We start from the raw sequence: 20,245 nt of genomic DNA, 5'->3' as shown, positions 1-20,245 counted from the left end.
GGGATGTTTTTCTATCTCGATGGCTTCCATGATTATTACGACCCCAGATGACTCACCAGGAAGTTTCTACACAGCAGGCAATTGCTGAGCCATCAAACCACACCCAGCCACCAGTATTTATAGAAGGAAGGCAGCTCAGGTCTCGCAGTGTTCGCCCTAGAACAAGGACAGAAACACCAGCCTGAAGATGACGAGTGGGACCTCGTTGAAACGTCGGCAGAAATTTCCAAATCCTACATGGGAAGAAACCCGAATATACCAAGACCGTCATACCTGTACCCGTGAAAATCTACGAAAACAAATATATATATATCCCAAAATATGAACAAGCGGGATGATACCTCCCGCTTACCAGACATCTGGAAACCAGCCCTCAAACGTATCCCAGCCATAGAAACCAGACTCAGAACACACATTGTAAAACAATCAAGTAGCCTGCAAGTTCCAACTACTCAGGATATCACGCCTAATCTACAACCATTAACTAATCAGCATACCTCAGCTATATCAACGACCCCAATTGTTACCCCACTGACTCACCAGGAAGCTTCTACACAGCAGGCAATTGCTGAGCCATCAAACCACACCCAGCCACCAGTATTTATAGAAGGAAGGCAGCTGAGGTCTCGCAGTGTTCGCCTTAGAACAAGGACAGAAACACCAGCCTGAAGATGACGCGTGGGACCTCGTTGGAACGTCGCCAGAAATTTCCAAATCCTACATGGGAAGAAACCCGAATATATGGACTTGTTTTCATATACAGATCAAACAGCATGGAATGGAATGAATTATATTGTTTTTCAAACAGCTACAAATCTAAATGAAATAGTGTTTATACCCTATAAAGATACTGGTATGTGAAATAATCAGAGTAGATATGTCCCTGAAAGCTTTTTCTTTCTATCATAGAACTAACAATTGGGACAAGTCTTTTTTTCTAAGTCCAATAAGAGGTAGTTGATATGCAGGGTTAGGTAACATGTAAATTAACTCAGTAGTTTGCCTCTCCACTTATAAGGCAGCACACTTTCCAATGGGCCAACTTAATAAAATTAATTAACATTTCAATGGGCTTTTTTTCTAAAGAGTTTCAAATGTTTTCAAAATGCTCCATTAAAGGCAGTGTCCTTTTGGAGTTTTATTTTTTGCTTTTCCTATTGCAGTGTAGCATGCATGTTAGAATAGGAATATATCATATTATATATACCTGGACCTCTAGCATAAAATGCTCTGCTTACCCTGATTCTATTACAGCCAGGATAGGACGGAATTAACTTGCTTAGTCTGTATTTCTGGTGAAATTTGCAACAGGAAAGACAACTGACTATAAAAGGGTTCAATAAACATCTCACTGATAAACAAATATACATCACTCCAAACAGGACGTTATACGTTACATTGCCTGAAGCAAAACAGGATGAGACTGTGAGAAAAGACTTTGACCACAGTAAACAGGAGATTGGTTGTGATAAGGCAGAAGGCTTCAGAGAAATTAGGTGTGAGGAACATTTGCTCAAAGGAAATTATTCAAGGAAATTGGTTTGTGATATCTGGGGAAAGGAAGGACTCAAAGATATGTCATGTTTGAAGTTATGTTATTGGATGTTTGTATATCACTTGACATGTACGTGTAATTATCCCCATCTGCATATGCTCCCAAATAAAAAGGGGTACACAGGTCAATACTGTGTCACATCACCCAGAGAGAAAATGTGTCCAAGTCTTCTTCTTTGTAAGATTGGTGTTCGTGAGTGACTTTGCAGCACCTCATTTTCCATTGTGGACTGGTTCTTGGGTGTCCAAATAGGCCCATCCTGAGGCAGCAGAATGCAGAACTGTGGTTAAATTCCCTCTCCCACCCCACCCCCTCTCTCACACACCATTCTCAGCAAAATCTTTGAGGGGAGAACAGTTTATTTTATTTGAATTACTCCAAACGGATTTTAATTACTCCAAACAGACTCTGACCGGATAACAATAGGAATAAATACAACAATAGAAACAGTTAAAATCTGATAATAAAATCAGTAATAACAGTAAAAACATTAAAAAAACATACATACTTGCAATCAACCTAATTCCAGGCTGTCCAGTTGTTGGATAGTGGCAGACAAGAGAGCCAATAGGCTGGTCCACATTATTCATTACATAGGAAAGAATGAGAATTATCAAGAGAAAACCTCAACTGTTGACACCTTTATCCAGAGGTGGTTCTGTAGCCGCAGAACATGTATTAATTACCAGATTAGAAAATATTGACCAAAAAATTCTACACTGTGAAACTCAGAAAAGTATCTTTTTTTTTAAAAACGCCTAATATACGAAGCTATATTGTATACATCTGAATATTTCTGTTTATTGAATAGATTTTTTTCCGAACATGGCAATAGGTTTCAAAAGTTCAGGTTTTTTTTTAATTTGTTTGTTTGACTGATTGATTGATTGATTGATTGATTGATTTTTATGCCGCCCTTCTCCTTAGACTCAGGGTGGCTTACAACAGCACTTTTTTAACAGAGCCAGCATATTGCCCTTACAATCCGGGTGCTCATTTTACCCACTTCGGAAGGATGGAAGGCTGAGTCAACCTTGAGCCGTTGATGAGATTTGAACTGCTGACCTACAGATCTACAGTCAGTTTCAGTGGCCTGCAGTACAGAACTCTACCTGCTCCCCCACCCCGGCTCTTTTCCATACTGGTTACTGTTTGTCCTTTTAACTGGGAGATGCCTCGATTTATACATGAAAAATTATTTGTGTGAAACATCTATTCCCTGATGGGCAGCAGCTGGTGCTTCCAGGTGCATGGCTCTGGTAGGAATTTTTTGCTTCTACGCATGCAATAGCAAAAAGTTTTCGCAGAAGCAAAAAAAGATGATTTTTTTTTTGCTTCTTTGTATGCGTGGAAACAAAAATATAGGTGAAAATATCCGAAATCCTGGTCTCACGTTGGTCCTCACACAAGATTTAGCTTGCTGAGCATGCGCAGAAGCCAAATCTTGCACCGATAAGTGTGTGTGTGACTAATGGGCGCACACACGCAACAGCCTCTGAGGGAGCTCTGATAGCAGGTAAGAAGAGTGGTCCTTCACTGCATCTGTTCTACCACAATGCTACATTTCCTTCTCTGTAGTTTACTCATTAGAAATGGGATTCATATCACCCGCGTTGGCTGCTAGATTACAGATCAGATACTGGTTACAAGAATTTTATCCTACTGTAGGTAAAATGATTTCCACATTGGTAAATATAGATGTTTCTCCATCACTCAATGGATAGATCCCAGTCCAAATTTAAATATGAAACTACCTTCCAGGATTTTTATCTTAGGAAGCATCCTGTCTCCACCCTGACATTCATAAACTTAGAATGTAGTTATAAATTTATTATATGTTCTATCTTGGGTCATACATATATTTTGATTGATTGATATTCCTTATATTTGTATATTACCAAACCTGCCAAATATTCATAGATCAGCTATTATTTCTGTTACATAAATGGTTGCTAGCAAACATTTCCTTGATTTTGGTGGGTCGTTGATAAATTGGAAAGATGTTGTCAAAATCTCTCTCTCTCTCTCTCTCTCTCTCTCTCTTTCTGTCTCACTCACATAAGCATATGTAACTGCACCAATGCTTTGATTCCAAAAATGTTTTTTGAGAGCATGTGTGGATGAGAAGAAATCTGCTCTTTAAAGCAGCTGGATTTCTTCTTAGGGTCTCATGGCAGCTGCAGGTCTTTAGAGTAGTGGTCCCCAACCCTTCCGGCTCTGCGAATTAGTGGCGGAAAGTGGAGAGTGGATGGTTAGGGATGGTTTTCATTTACCTTCCCTACCAGTTCACAAATGTGACAGTGCGCCCACCTCCGCACATGCTCAATTCCCCTCCTGCATGTGCTACATTCACACATGAGCCTTCCATGCATGTGTCCACCTTCCAAAACGTGCACAAATAGGATAGCGTAGTGCCGGGGCAGTTGAGTGGAGGATCATTTTTTGTCAAGTGGACCAGGACCCCACTCGATCACCTTCAATTTCAATGAAACTTTGCACATATATTCCTTATGGTATAAAACTGAGGTGTGCAAAATTATAGGTCCATGTTCCAAATATTCAAGGTTTCAGAGTCCGTTAAAGTTTCATTGAAATTGAAGTGGCCAAGTGGGGAAGATTCTGAAAATTGGTCCACTTGACAAAGAATGACCCTGGAACCACCCATGATTTCCACCACTGGTTTGGGCAAACCGGACAGAACCGGCTGAATCCCCACCCTCTGGTTTCACATGTGCACACACCATTTGTGCAAATGCAGCTTCACAGGCTTACCCGCTGTTTGTGCGGCCTAGTTCTGAACAGACCATATCCTGGTACTGAGCCACAGTCCAGGGATCAGGGAACCCTGATTTAGACTTTCAGACCTCTGCTATATTCATGCTTCTGTATATTCTGCAGCAAATTATCAGTAAAGATCTGCACAGCCATTATTTAATAATTCATTCAGTTTTTATTACATGAATCCTGGTAGAGTATTGGCATTTTTTTTAAGTGCTGACATTTACACATAATAAAATTTGAAATGTGCGTAATCACTGGATATAAAATACCTGCCAATTAATTCCCAACAGAGTCTGACTTACAAACAGGAACTACACTGCATAAGTACTAAAAAAAATAAGATTTGCATTTCATCTTTTAATGATCAAAAATAATTAAACCACAATAAGCAATCTTTTGAAGGCTAGGTTCTGTCCTTTCAAAAAAGGGGAGGGCTGTAGTGATACGTCCATCAGGCGAGGTGACTGGATGACTTCTATCGACCTTCTATCGACCTAAAGGAGACATAACTCCACATACCGGTACATCCCAACCATTGGAAAAAACTCAGCTTTTGCATCGAGAACCAGCATTATCAGTACTGGGCAATGCCCTTCGGGTTATCTTCCGCCCCGAGGATGTTTACAAAGCTTTCGGACATACTCACAGCATCCCTAAGGTATTGTTCAATTTGCCTTCTGGCGTATTTGGATGACATCGTTATTCTCTCAAAGAACCCCAAGCGGGCATGAAAGGATCTCGATCTCGCCATTCAAGTTTTACAGTGTCACGGTTTTACAATAAACCTACTGAAGAGCCATCTAATTCCAACCACGTGCCTTCCACATTTAGGCACGATAATAGACACTCGTGCAGATGAGGTGTATCTCTCAAACCACCACAAGCTGAAGATTGGGTCTTCAGGCCTGTCATATTTAATGCTGTGGGAGACTAGGAGCAGGGATTGTATGGAGCTAGAGATATATTTATTTTATTTATTCATTTATTTATTCATTTGTCCAATACACAAATACATAGGAAGAAAAATAGACATGTAGTAATATATATAAGGGTAAAAGTGAACTTAGAGGAGAGGATATATGAAAGGAAGAGAATATATATGATAGGTGAAAGAAAGGAAAGACAATTGGACAGGGGACGAAAGGCACACCAGTGCACTTATGTACGCCCCTTAATATAGTCATAGTAACATTCCTTTCTCCTTGAGTCAAGGTCACTATGCTTTGCACCTGGAAGGGTGTTTCTGGGAGGTATTTCCAGTTAGGACGGTGCATTGATTGGACCATGTGATGGACATATGGGTACTGCAGCAGGGACTTTCTTTTGGGTGTGGAAAACCAGAAGCTTTAGGATTTGGGTTTTCCCAGATGTGCCAATATGACATCTTTAATAAAATGGAACTTCAAGCCTCGGAGTCTTCTTTCATTGGGGGTGTTACTTGGAACCTTGACACATACACTATCACAGGAACATATGCAAATGGAAAGAAAATGGGGATTTTGACAAACGGCTGTCAATAGCATTTATGGTAAAGAGCTCCACTCCAGGCGTTTGGAGCATGGCATTCAGATAAGGTCTTCCTCTTAATTCATCTTACTTAGCTGCAACTCTTCCTTTGAATATTTCAGCCAATAGTCATGCTTCTGCATGATGAAAGAATTACATTACACGAGTTAATCTCTAGCTGCTTTTTGCTGCTTTCGTGCAACTCTTAACACCTTCGAAATACGGATGCGAGGCAGCAATTTAATTGTCTGTCATTTACCCATTCAAAGATTCAGGCATTCTTAATATCCTTACTACCATTTTCTTTAAATGTCAAGAACCAAAAATACCTTTATCCCAAGTGTAATATCAGACTTCATATTTGGTGGCTCTGAATTGCAAAAGATTTAACGTGTTTCTAATGGCAACCACATTTGCCTCTGTCATAGCTTGGAGGTTCTCTTGCTGCATTCCTATCAGCCTCCTACTGTACCATCCAGTCATTTTATAATCCATCTAACTCATTAAGCAAACGATTATTGGGTGGGTATTTTGAATGCTTAACGCTTTGCATATTTATGTGTCTTTATATAGCCGAGACATTTCATTCTGACTTTTCCAGTTCAACGTTTTAGAGCATAAAGAGGCTCTTAACTTGTTTTATTAAAAATTCTTGACAAAAACTGTAATCCTAGTTCTCTCTTTCATAAACAACTTCAAGACACCGCTCAGATTATCAGCAGAATTTCCAGAATAATTTGAAAATGCGTATATAGATCAATCCATCTTTCGGAGGGTTCGTTTTTCAACTCAAAAATGGCAGTCTGCACTACTCTATGGTAACAATTATGCTCTCACTGTTTATCCATTGTTCCTATCATTCTCACAATTTACCAGACAGTTTATCCATTGTTCCTATCATTTTCACAGATGATCAAAATATTACAGGTGGTCCTTGACTTATAACCATAATTGGAACCAGAATTTTATTCCCTAAGTCAAGGGTCTCCAACCTTGTCAACTTTTAGAATTGTGGACTTCAACTCCCAGAATTCCTAAGCCAGGAGAACTGACTGAGGGATTCTGGGAGTTGAAATCCACAAGTCTTAAAGTTGCCAAGGTTGAAGACTCCTGCCTTAAGTGATGCAACCATTGCACCACCTCAGCAATGTATGTTGTGTTTTTTGATATGTTGTAAGCCGCCCCAAGTCCTCGGAGAGGGGTGGCATATAAATCCAATTAATAACAAATAAATAATAATAATAATAAATCTCCATTGCTGCCATTAAACAGATTTTACCCATTATTATCTGAGGATTCACCCCATCCCAAGTTATTCCAGCCTTGATCACTCCCAGCCCTGAACCTCAGTAAGGTAAAGGATTATTTCCAACACCCCCCACCTGCCTATATATCCCCCTCCTGCTTTTTCAACATCTTGCATCCTGCCTTGAAGGATGGCAAGCAGCTCCAGAATGATGCAGCTCTGGACCTGCTTGCTATGCTCTGGGAAGTCTCAGGGACACACACACACACACAGTCATACGCTCCCTCCCCACCAGTGAAGAGCTGCCTGTTGCCAGTGCTACCAGTGCATTCCTGGTGGCGGGCGCAAGTGCACGGGCGTCCATCCTGCGCATGCTGGCAGGTGCATGCATGCTGGAACGAAATTCAGCTTTTGCACATGCGTAGGAAGCAAAATCTCACGTGAAGACACTTGCACAAGATTTTGCCGACTTTAGTTGATTTGTTGGCTTCTGTGTATGTGCAGAAACAAAAAATGCCAAAAATTGGTGAAATCTCACACGTACAAGCGTCCTCTTGCGAGATTTTGCTTCTTGCGCATGCACAGAAGCTGAATTTCACACAAGGGCGTCCGCATGCACATTGCAATTTTCACTACCACACTATAGTGTGGCCTGTATCGGGTGCAGCCTACTGCTGCACCCTATAAGATTACACTCTACCATCACAGCTGACCTTTATCTCTGTCTTTCTTATTCCTGTTGCTGATGAGGAATGCTCCATGGGACTAATTTTGTATGCCAAAAGAGGGTGGGGTAGGGGAAAATCCAAAGCAATGTACCAGAACACCCATCTGTACCACAGTCATGGGCCATGTGAGACTGGATTTGCACTGCAACAAACATATGGGTGGAGGGAACCAAAAGCATTCTTCTCCCCTCCACTTTTTCACAGATCAAAGCTAGCTGGAGCCTTGCACAGGAGATCTTTGCAAAAACGATTTGTAACAAGTTGCACTATGAAATATGGGACCATTTTCCAAATAAAACTTATGAGATTGCCAAGGTCGTGAACCAAGGTGGCATTTCCAATGTTTAAACTCTTATACTTTTTTCCCTCCTGGAATAGGCCACTGAATAACTAAGCACACCTATCAGGTATATGGACAGGCAAATTTGAGGAGATAGGGTACAGTTAGGTATAATGGTGAAGACATCAGGCTAGAAAATCACTTCTCAAAAGCCTTGCCAAGAAAATGGCTGGGATTTGTCCAGACAGTTTATGAGAATTGGATGTGATTGAGGCAGGTGAAGGCAAAGTCATTACTATGGTGGTTTATTTGTGTCCATTGAAAAGGGCAAATTCTTCGTTGATTTAGTAACACTCAAAAGAGATTAAGCTTCCAAAGTTATTACGCTTTCTCTGCCCATTAAAGCATATATACTATGGAAGTAACTGCCACTTTTAAAGCTATAGTGCTACTATGATCAATGTTGGCTGATCATCCTCTTAGTGGATTCTAGATAAAAAGAAAATCCATTCTATTTTTATTACAGAATAAACTACAAATTGCATATTGCATATCAAACTACATATTGCACCTTTACTTTTAAATTACTTAAAGACTAAACATTTAACTGGATCGGAAACATGAGATATTAAGAAAATTCCCTAATTCTTTCTTAGATAATAATCACCCTACCAGCACGATTTTATAGAGAAGAAGAAACAGTATCTATTGGAAATATTATTCGGCCATAGAAATCTTTTTTTCCCCTTCAAAGTGGGGATTCTCAGTTCAAATCAGTCCCACACTAACTCACAAGCCAGTTTGACCTAGATATTAAGGTACCAGGCTAGAAACCAGAAGACTGCAGATTATAGTCCAAATTTAGCCATGAAAGTCAACTGAGTGACTGTGAGCTTCCAGGCAGCCTTCATTTCCTACTTTAGTTTGGAGTTAGCTGGATGACACATTGAAAGGAATATTATTTTGTTTTCATAGGATTTGGTCCTAAAAGAAACAATGTTTATTGAAATGAGAGTTTTACGTCATTACCTTTGAAACTATTCAAGGTGTGCTTTCTTTTGAAGAAGCCCTCCTTGTCCAATCTCTTTAGTCACATTAATTCAGCCTCCAACTTTCCTTTCTAGGGAAAGCTATTGAGAAAATAATGGAAAACCTGATCAAAGGATCCTTGAGGAAATACAGGAATCCCTTCCAGTCAGAATTCAGGCCTGAGACAAATGGCATTCCTACCTTCAACTGGAGCTTCTTACATTCATACAGGACTTTTAAGCAGCCTTCAATCCCATCGACCATGATATCCTGGATTGGGGCTTGGATGTTCCATTTTACTTCTGCTCCTATTTAAGTGGTTGGTTCTAGTTGTTTGGGGAGGGAAACCACTTGTCTGTGGTTTTTCAATTTGATGTTCCTCAGGGCTTTGTGGTCTTTTTTACATTATCCAACTTTTATATGACATGTCATCCAGAGATTCTGGGTGAGGGGTATTCAATATGTTGATGATACATAGCACATAGCACTCCGGTCAAGCCAAGGAAGTCTTGAAGTCATGAAGGATCTGAGTGGAATAAAACCAATTGTAAACCAGTTCCACTGTAACCTGGTATCTTGTGGTTATAATTTCCTTGAAAATGGTAGATCATGATGTGAGTGTCTTCTGGATGGTGGGTGCCATGATCAGCTCTGGCTGGTATGCCAATTACAATACTACCTGATCTACAATGTCCTGAAGATAACTACCATCTCATTACTACATGGCTAGATTATTGTAAGAAGTTCTATGAGAGGATACCTTTGGAGATAACCCAAAAGTTACAGTTGGTACAGAATCTTACCCGTGCAATAATATCGACATTAAAGTCACTGCTCTTGGTTTTCAGTAGCTTCTGAGCTCAGTTCAAAGTGCTGTTCATCTCTTTTAAAGCTTTATTTAGAACACCACTGAGTTATATCCAGGATGTCTAAATCTGGCCATCTGCTCCAATCATTTAGAGAGTCTATTGAGACTCCCTTCTCATTGGGAGGTTCATGGGAGTTGGACCACAAAGCAAATTTTCTCACTGTTAATCTCCATTTTGTGGAATATTCTGTCTCCTGACATGTGTACAGTTCTTACATTCCTTGATTCTCATTAGCAACAGGAAATCCTTCCTCTTCAAAATGGCTGTAGTAGTCTAAGATGAACAGGTGCAGACCAGGTGTATTTCCTGACTTTGCTAATGCTGAAGCACAGTTAGTTGAAATACAGTAGCTTTAAAAGGTTATCTTCATTTGCATACCAAGCCAAGCACCTGATGGGGTTGTTTTGCTTATTCTAAAAATAGTAGATTTTTGTTGTAAACTTTTTATAAAGGTAATACTCTGATTCACCTTTTGTAAGACAGGTGCCAATATCTGTGAGATAGACCACTGTTAAAAATCATTGGGAAAGTAACCCTATTGGATTTGGAGAAAAGGGTTGGAAAGCGGTTTTGTTTTTATTTATTTTATTTATTTAAGATTACCTGTTCAGTTTGTTTTCTGACTTAGATGTCTTGGGATATTAAGTCTAGTAGTTTAATTTTAATGGTTTTTACTGTCGAATAGCTTCTGCAAGAAGGCACTAGTTGTACAAGCAGGTAGAAGATTAAAATCTTTCTTGTGCATCATGCAAAACTATTTCCATAATTTTATGACACATTGACCTCAGGGCTCTCCTTTGCTCAGTGTAAAAAAAAATGGGCAGGTACATGAGCATTAAACATGTTCTTTTTGCTTAGTGTATATCAAGTTCTGAATAGGTCAGTTATATTCAATCTGTTAGCAGATCACATTAACTACCAATAAAATGTCAAGACCACCAAGACTTTTTCAACAAAGCTTTAGCCAAAGGCAGTGATGGCGAACTTTTTTCCCCTCACTCAGGTGCCAAAAGCATGTGTGTACATGCTATAGTGCATGCATGAATGCCCACACCCATAATTCAATGCCTGGGGAGGGCGAAAATGGCCTCCCCCCGGAAGGCCTCTGGAGGCTGGAAATGGCCTATTTCCCAACTTCTGGTGGACCTGGTAGGCCCAATTTTCACTCTACTTAGGCTCCAGCGGCTTTCCTCCCACAGTCTGCATGTGAGCTGAAAATCAACTGACCAGTGCACACATGTATGCTGGAACTGAGCTAGGGCAATGGCTTGTGTGCCGGCAGATATGGCTCTGTGTGCCACCTGTGACATGCGTGCCATAGGTTCGCCGTCACTTGCCTACGATGATCAGGTGCACACTGTTTTCTTCTTGTTGCTCAATTATTGTACTGAGTTTAACTTACTCTTGTACACCATTCAGAGCCCTCTGGGAATGGAGAACAGCCTGGAAACACCATTAAATAAATAACTGTGATATAAGATCAATGGGCAGAACAGGCTTTTGCAAATGTAAATAAATAATGAAGACTCCAAATACCAATAAAAGTCAGTGTTTAATATTGGAAACGTCTGCTCAAAGATCAAATAAAGAATGTGGGTCTGAATATTCCATAAATACATCAACCTCCAAATGCTCAGTTATTAGGAGACCAGGGAAACAAAACAGTTTGAGCTGTTGAATAATTGTTTTTCATTCACATAAATCCATTCTCGCATTGTTCTCGCATGCCATAGGGTTTCCCGAAACAAAATCTCTGCCATATTTCCCAGCTGCATTCAGACGGAGGAGGCCAAGATGGTTAGTATAACTGAAGATCCAACCCCTACTTCTTTCGTATGCCTGTACAATGCTGGCACCCAAAGGAAAGATTTTGACTGCAGTCGCACCAATACATTTTGGTCCTTTGGACCCCATAATGGAGAGTCCTCTGATATTTCTCACAATAAATATAAATATGCTCTTTTTAGAACATAAGAACATAAGAAGAGCCATGCTGAGTCAGGCCAAAGCCCATCGAGTCCAGCATTCTGTGTCACACAGTGGCCCACCAATTGTCCATGGGGATCTTGAGCAGAAAGAGAAGGCAAGACCCTCACTTTCTCTTGACCCCCAACAAGTGGTACTCAAGGGAATCCTGCCTGCCTCAACCAACATAGAGGCGGCACTTGGACATCCATTTCAATAACCATCTATATGCTTGGCATCCATGAATCTGTCTAATCCTGCCTTGAAGCTATCAAGTTTGACAGCTGTCACGACCTCTTCTGGAAGTGAATTCCATAAACCAATGACCCTCTGGGTGAATAAATATTTCCCTTGATTTGTCCTCGCTTTCTTACCTATGAGCTTTAGGGAGTGCCCCCTTGTCTTAGTATTGTGTGATAGAGAAAAGAATTTTTCTCTATCTACCTTTTCTATCCCATGCAGGATTTTATACACTTAAATTAGATGTGTGTTTTAAATTAGATCTGTGAATATATATATGTGTGTGTGTGTGTGTGTACTTAAAAGGGTGTGTTAATCTTTTAAAGAATCAAGATACAATAATAAGGAATAGAAATAGAACTATATGAAAAATGAATCTAGTAAACGGGTGTAGGTAGAGATAAAAAAGAGAATAAACAACCCACATACTCTGAACTGATTTTCCATTGTGGCCTTGAAATACCTCTTGATTAATGCAGAGCAAAGGAATGGGATGTACACAAGTTCTAAAGTTGACTTATTTGTCATATCCAATTTATACTGTGATCCTGGCATTTAAAATAAGACTGTCCTCAGCTGTACATTTTTGAAGCTTTAACTCCTTGTCTTCTTCAACAATAAACCTGAAGGTGTGGCAAGATTTCCTGTTCAATTCTTATTTTGTAAAACATAGGTTGCTAAAAATGTAATCAATTATTTTATTATGTACCATGGTTTGGCTGAGGTAGGCCTGGGAATCATAGCTTTCCGATGCCACTTTTTGTCTCAAGGAAGTTATTTTTCTCTCTTTTATTCAATAGAAGTTATTTCCTGAGGTCTAAAATAAGAATTGAATAATAATCTTAGGTTGGGATTGAAAAGGAGCAATATTTTGCTTTGTGCTCTCCCTGTCTCAGCTGCTAGAAATACAAAGGGAAATTGTACTGCAGGAGTAAAGAATCTGTGCGCCTTATCTTCCTTCAACTAAAATTCCCATTATCTCTCTACACTGAAATCTGAATAGACAGATTTCTCACTCTTTGTTAACTACATCCAATTTCCCTGTAAAGGGATCTCAGAGGTAGAATATACAGTTTGCATGCAAAAAATTGTGGATTCAGCTCTTGGCTTGTAGGAGTCTAAAACCTAAAACTGTCAAATATATATTAATCAATGAATTAAACAATATTAAATAAGGCAGACTAGGGATCTAATTAGATGTAAGGCAGAACTCTGTTTCTTTATACTCACCAATATTTTTTTTTACAATCTGTTCTGTGGGTGTGGCTTGGTAGGTGTGATGGGGCTTGGTGGGCATGGCTTGGTGGGCATGGCAAGGGAAAGATACTGCAAAATCTTCATTCCCACCCCACTCTGGGGTCAGCCAGAGGTGGTATTTGCTGGTTCTCCGAACTACTCAAAATTTCTTCTAAACTGCTCACAATTTCCGCTACTGTTCTCCAGAACCTGCTGGACTTCACCCCTGCTCACCACCGATAAAAAGCTACACTTTTTCTGTAACATTACAAGTTCATAGGTAGAACAGTCTTTTATACACTACTTTTATTATAGCATTCCTTCCTCTGCGAAAGTGCCCAAGGCTTCCGTGACTCTAACCAGTTCCAAAAACTGAAAATGTTATTACATTCATCTTGACACATTTGATGGGACAAAACAAATTACTGCCCAATCCTGTGTAATTTCCAAACAACAATCTGTCCGGGGAGGGGGGAATCAGTCAAATGATTAAAACTAGTCAATCACATGCTGAATTATTCTCTTTCTCCTGCTAGAAACTCCCTTCTGTACATCATAAAAGCAGCCCTAGGAGCAGTTTTGATATTCTAAACCAAGTAGTAATGTTCTCGTGAAACAACCCAACTCTGCCCTCCATATTAGCTTCTCACAAAGGTTAAATAAGAAATAACCTGGGCACCAATTGCTGTAAATGTTATAACTTTGTCACCAAAACCAGCATTGTGTAAGATTCCAGTATTAAATGCAAGCAGTTAAATACTTTGCTACAGTAATCGTAGCTGAGCAGTGAAATTAATTTTACTTGAATGGCTTTGCTTACTCAACCCATTAGCCGATTAGATTATGCTATACAGGGTTGATTTGATGCATTTTGTCTCTGTTTTTTCACTCCTCTCCTTCCCATCCCTCCTCTTTGAAAAATTTTGTGGGCCAGACAAGTAGTTTATTTTTAGGAAGGATCTTGGATGACAACCAAGAGTCTCTGCATCTCTGCTTTTGACTTTAAGAAAAAAACAACCACCAAGCTGTTTCATATATTTTCATTCAGAGTTATTTTAAGAAGTCATTTTTAACAAAATTAGTTCGAAATTTTTATTCTGGTATGGCATCCTACTTTTCAGGCATAGGAAAGGAAATATTACAAAGGTCATCATGAGTACAACTAAAAAATGGGAAGCAAAAATAATACATGGACTTGATCGTGACAAATATACTCCAAAACATACGGTAGTTGAAGCCCACCTCTCAAGGATGAGCTCCCATAGGTACGGTCAGGTACACAGAATTGGTAGAAAAAAGTTTGTCAGGTATGCAGAACTGGTAGAAAAATTTTGAATTTTTTTCCCCCCTTCTGGACTCTGGATATGTTTTTCCTATCACAATAAATGAGGTTGAATATGTATAATTTTAGAAGAGCTGTGTATGCATGTGTGTGTGTGTATACACATACAATTTATATAGTAGATAATGTATATTTTTGTGTGCCTGTGTGTAATATGTATATACACATATGGCATATATACATAGAATTAAATAGTATATTTTGGATGTCCAGTAATAGTAAATAGATAGAGAAATTATATCTCTTTGAGGCGAGGAGAGGCCAGGCACCCTAACCCAAACCCTTGACTTGAGTGACATCAAGTTAGCCATCTTTAAGCCAGTCACATAACCTTTAATCCACCCCGGTCACATGATCCCCAAGCCATTCCCACCTAGTCACATGGCCACATCCACAGTGTGGTAGTAAAAATTTTTGCAGCCCGTCATTGCCACCACTGGTAAATTATCAAGGTAGTCCTCAGTTAATGGCTGCTTGTTCAGTGACCTTTCAACATTATTATATCACTAAACAAATGGTGGTTATGATTGGCCCCTGAATTTTTTGGTGCTTGGCAACAGACACACACTTACGACAGTTATAGCAGTTGCAGGATCATGATTTGCGAACTTCCCACATTCGAAATTTCCATTTGAAACTTAAAGATAAACTAGACTTGGATTATTATAAAATTTGGGGAAAGTTTTATGATTGGATAGAAAATTAAGAGATATATTGTGTATGTATTAGTAATTGGTTAATTTTTGAAAAATTGAAACAAGAGAATTTGATTTAAGCTTTGCAAGCCAGATGGCAGAGATAAGAAATGGAAGTAGCACTATATAATGATATAACACAAAATTTACTTATTGTTTAGACTTAAACATATAGAACTTTATTTTACGATGTAGGTGATATGAATAGTTTCTTTTATTAAAGATACATATATATAGAGAGATAATTTTTAATTAGCTATATGATATAAGATTAAATTTTAGATAAAAGAGATTTTATTATTCTTTTCATTGTTGTAACCTTTTGTAGTAAGATGATGAGGGAAAAATTTTAATTTAGAATTTTAAGAATTGCTAATAATGTATAAAATTAACAGAAAATTTTACACGGGGAGAGATAAGACCCTCCATTGAGCTAGTAATGAGAAAAGAAAAGTTTGCATGATTAATTTTAAGCATTGTTGTTGTGTTTATAACTATATATTTTATTTCATGGTGGAGAAAAATAAAAAATCTTATATCGGGGGAAAAAAAAGAAATTTCCATTCATGAACCCTCACTGATCACCCACACACTCTCTGCTCCCCCACTCAGCAGCAGCCAAGTCCTGCCACATTCACACCACACCTCCCCATCACACACCCACATTCATGCACCCTCGGCCACTCAGCAGCAGCTACCGCTAGCCTTAATGTGCTGTCAACCTCTTGCGAGCTGTCTGGAACTTGCAACTTCCTGCCAGCTTCCCCATTGACCTTGGTTGTTGGAAACTGGCAAGACCTTGTGAGAGGTGCTTCACTTCCTGTCTCATGACCTTTGCTAAATGACAGCAACTGGGATCGCAGGGACTGCCATCTCTAGACGATGTTACCAATTATGGCATTGCACTTTTTAACTGCATTGCTTAGTGATGGAAAACCAGGTGCCAATTGTCTTCATGAGTTGAAGACTACCTGTCAAACATTTGAAATATTAACAAAAGATCTAGAAGAAATTAGTAGCCACAATATCAATAATGCTTTTAAGCATAAACTAAAGAAGTTAATGAAAAATGATGTGAAACAAATCTGGCTGGATGCAGCAATAGTTAAAGCAGAAATTTTAGATAAAAATAAGTGTGGATTACAAGACAGGGAAGGCATTTATAGTGGAACAAGTGACAGCTAAGAGAATGACCCAGATAAGGAGTCTATTGGATGTACAAAAGAAGCTGCCTGAAGTTTTAAAACTGAAAGGGAAAATACAAATGAAAAACCAAGAGAGTGACCTGGATAAGAAATTTTTATTGGCTTTACAAAAGACACTTGTTAATGTCTAAAAGAAGTCTACAAAATAGGATTAAGAAGAACTGAAGAGAGACCAAATCCCAGAACAACATTTGCATGAATTAAAATTAAGATTTTCATAGGGGAAAAAACCCAATGAAGTTGGTTAATTGGATCAAGGTTAAAATATTTTTAAATGTTTTAGTAAATTTTGGTCAACATTTATGGTCTTTTTGATGACACCAGGTTTCAAAAGTTGATGTCTTAGAGCAGTAATGGCAAATCTATGGCACATGTGCCATAGGTGGCACACGGAGCCATATCTAAGGGCACACAAGGCATTGCCCTATGTCAGCTCCAATGCACCTGCACTCGCTGGCTAGCTGATTTTTGGCCTTCTTTTCGGCCATTGTCACCCTCACCATGGCGAAAAAACAGGGCAACCGGAAGTTCATTTGTGCGCTCAGATTCAGCCTCCTTTTTATTGTCAGAGATCTTCAGGAACGTCTGCTTTGGACAGCTGCAGCCAAGCCTCTCATATTTCGGCCCATTTCTTCTGCGCAGTCAGGAAGACTTTCCTGAAGGCCTCTCTAGCCGATAAGCTTTCCGGGCTGCAGAAGAAATGGGCTGAGGTGTGCGAGGCCTCATTGCAACTATCTGAAGATAAACAGTAAGGCAGCTCCACTTTGTTTCATTTCTGAACTTCCAGCTGGCCTGTTGGGCCATTTTTCGCCATCCCCAGGCTTCAGGAGGCTGTCTTGGACCCTGGGAAGAACAAAAAACAGTCCAGACGCTTCATAAGTTTCCGGTCACAATTCAAAGTGTTGGTTATGTCCAATAAAGCCCTTCATGGCATCGGACCAGAATACCTATGGGACCGCCTTCTCCTTAAAACCCACCTCTGCCGTCAGGCATGGGGGAACTGAGATATTCCTTCCCCCCAGGCCTATACAATTTATGCATGGTATGTTTGTGTGTATGTTTGGTTTTTAATAAGGGTTTTTAGTTATTTTAAATATTAGATTTGTTATATGTTGTTTTATTACTGTTGTTAGCCGCCCCAAGTCTATGGAGAGGGGCGGCATACACATCTAATAAATAAATAAAATAAATAAATAAATAAGACCTGTGCACATGCATGGGGGGCAGCGGGAGGGGATTGTATGCATGCACAGGACATTGCATTATGGGTTTGGGCACGCACCTGCATGCTATCGCGAATGTGCAAACCCTTTTGGCACCCAAGCCGAAAAAGTTTCGCCATTATTGTCTTACAGGTTTACAGTCTGCTTCTGTTCCTCCCCTCTGGGAGAAGGTTTTGAAGCATTTCTAGCAGGACCACCAGATTCTGTAAGAGCTTTGTTCCCTATGTCGTCTGTCTGGTAAACTCGCAAGATTTGTTTTTCTTGCCATGTACATGTATACATCTGAACTAAACTGTGTTGTTTCTCTTTGTCACATATGTGTGGATATGTGCATAATTTTGTCTTTATTTTTTCATGTTTATGTGTGAATATTGGAAGTGGCGCCCCTTTGAGAACTGCATGCAATGAAATTTCATTTTAATGTATGCCGATCGGTGTACTGTATATTCAAAATAACAATAAAATTATTCTATCCACCCACCCACCCACCCATCCATCCAGGTTCACTTATAGATAAGGAATGGGCTATGGGAAGAAGAGATGTCTGCTTATAGCCTTAAAGGGGGCAAAGAGCTATCAAACCTATGGAAAGATTGGTAGCTGGCCATTAAAGAAGCTGAGAGTTAAGAGAGAGATTAAAATCCAAAGCCATGTTAATGTTGACATCCCATTGCTAGCTAATGTGATTTGCTAACTGCAATTCCCTGATTGGTACTTATACAGAATGGGATACACAATAAGTCAAAGTACAAGTATTATAGGCTCATGTACCTGCCCATTTATTTATGGTAGATCAATGAAACCCTGAGGTCAATGTATTACACAAATTTTCAAGCAGTTTTTCATGCTGCATAAGATATCATACTGCCATCTATTCATATAGAATCAACCAGCAGCTTCTTGCAAAATTACTGTATAATAAAAGATATATTTACATATATCAGACTAATGATGCCAAAACAATTAATTCAATGGTTAAAAAGAAAACCCAGAAGAGGCGGCTTCATAACTATATAAAAGCAAGACTATTTGTTTCATGCTGTTTTCTGCAGATCCTACAGGGTTACTTTTCCAGTAACCTTTCAAGTAATAGTGACCATACAGATAGATATTGATAGGGAATGAATTAGACTATTATTTTCACAAAAAAGTTATAAGAAATGTTTGAGGCCTGGTGTAAATGAGCCATAATCTACTATTTCTAGAATAAGCACAACAACCCCATGAGGGGCTGGGCTTTGATATGCTAGTGATATTATTATTATTATTATTATTATTATTATTATTATTATTATTATTATTATTATTAATTAGATTTGTATGCCGCCCCTCTCCGTAGACTCGGGGCAGCTCACAACACAATAAAACAGTTCATAACAAATCTAATAATTTACAATTTAAAATATTTTAAAAACCCCATTATTAAGCAGACATACATACAAACATACCATGTATAAACTGTATAGGCCCGGGGGAGATATCTCAATTCCCCCATGCCTGATGGCAGAGGTGGGTTTTAAGGAGCTTACGAAAGGCAAGGAGGGTGTGGGCAGTTCTAATCTCTGGGGGGAGCTGGTTCCAGAGAGTCCGATATGCTTGATATGACGTCCTTCTAACTTTTCTCTCAACTAACAGTGATTCACCAAGTCAGGAAATCTAACAGTCACATTATTTATACAGAAAGGAGACATTAATATTTTCCTCTGAAGTCTTATCTTAACTCTTGGTCATTTTCCCCCAATCAGCAGTGACTTCAATATCAACATCCTGTTTCTCCACATAAGAACCATGCTTTAAGACAGTCATCAAGGATCATTGGTTTTTCCATCTATTTCTGTTGGAGGTGAACAATCTCGTCATTTGAAATCTGAGGAGGAAAGAAATAGAATTATCTCTCAAAGTCTCAGCAGATCACTCCTGAGGAAAAATTATCTGTGGTTTTCAGAGAGAATGACTTTATGTGTAAGCCTGTGATTTAAGATTTGATGGACAACTGATTCAATTTAAGCTGCTTGAAGACTCAGTCTGATTCAATGATTCTGAAGCTGGGGATGGAGTTACTGGCTGTGGTTGGAGTTACTGGCTGTTTAAACTCACAGAAACTTGGGGTGGAGTTACTGGCTGGAAGCTGGAAGTCTGAGTGAGAGAACCAGGAGAAAGGTAGGAAAAAGCCTTACTCCATTACAGTTTAAACTCACAGAAGCTAGGGGTGGAGTTACTGGCTGTTTGAACTCACAGAAGCTGGGGATGGAGTTACTGGCTGTTTAAACTCACAGAAGCTGGGGGTGGAGTTACTGGCTGTTTGAACTCACAGAAGCTGGGGGTGGAGTTACTGGCTGTTTGAA

This window comes from Erythrolamprus reginae, chromosome 1 (assembly GCF_031021105.1).
Source record: "Erythrolamprus reginae isolate rEryReg1 chromosome 1, rEryReg1.hap1, whole genome shotgun sequence".
NCBI lineage: Eukaryota > Metazoa > Chordata > Lepidosauria > Squamata > Dipsadidae > Erythrolamprus > Erythrolamprus reginae.
The sequence above is the reverse complement of the archived record's forward strand: the minus strand, read 5'-3'. Positions refer to the sequence as shown.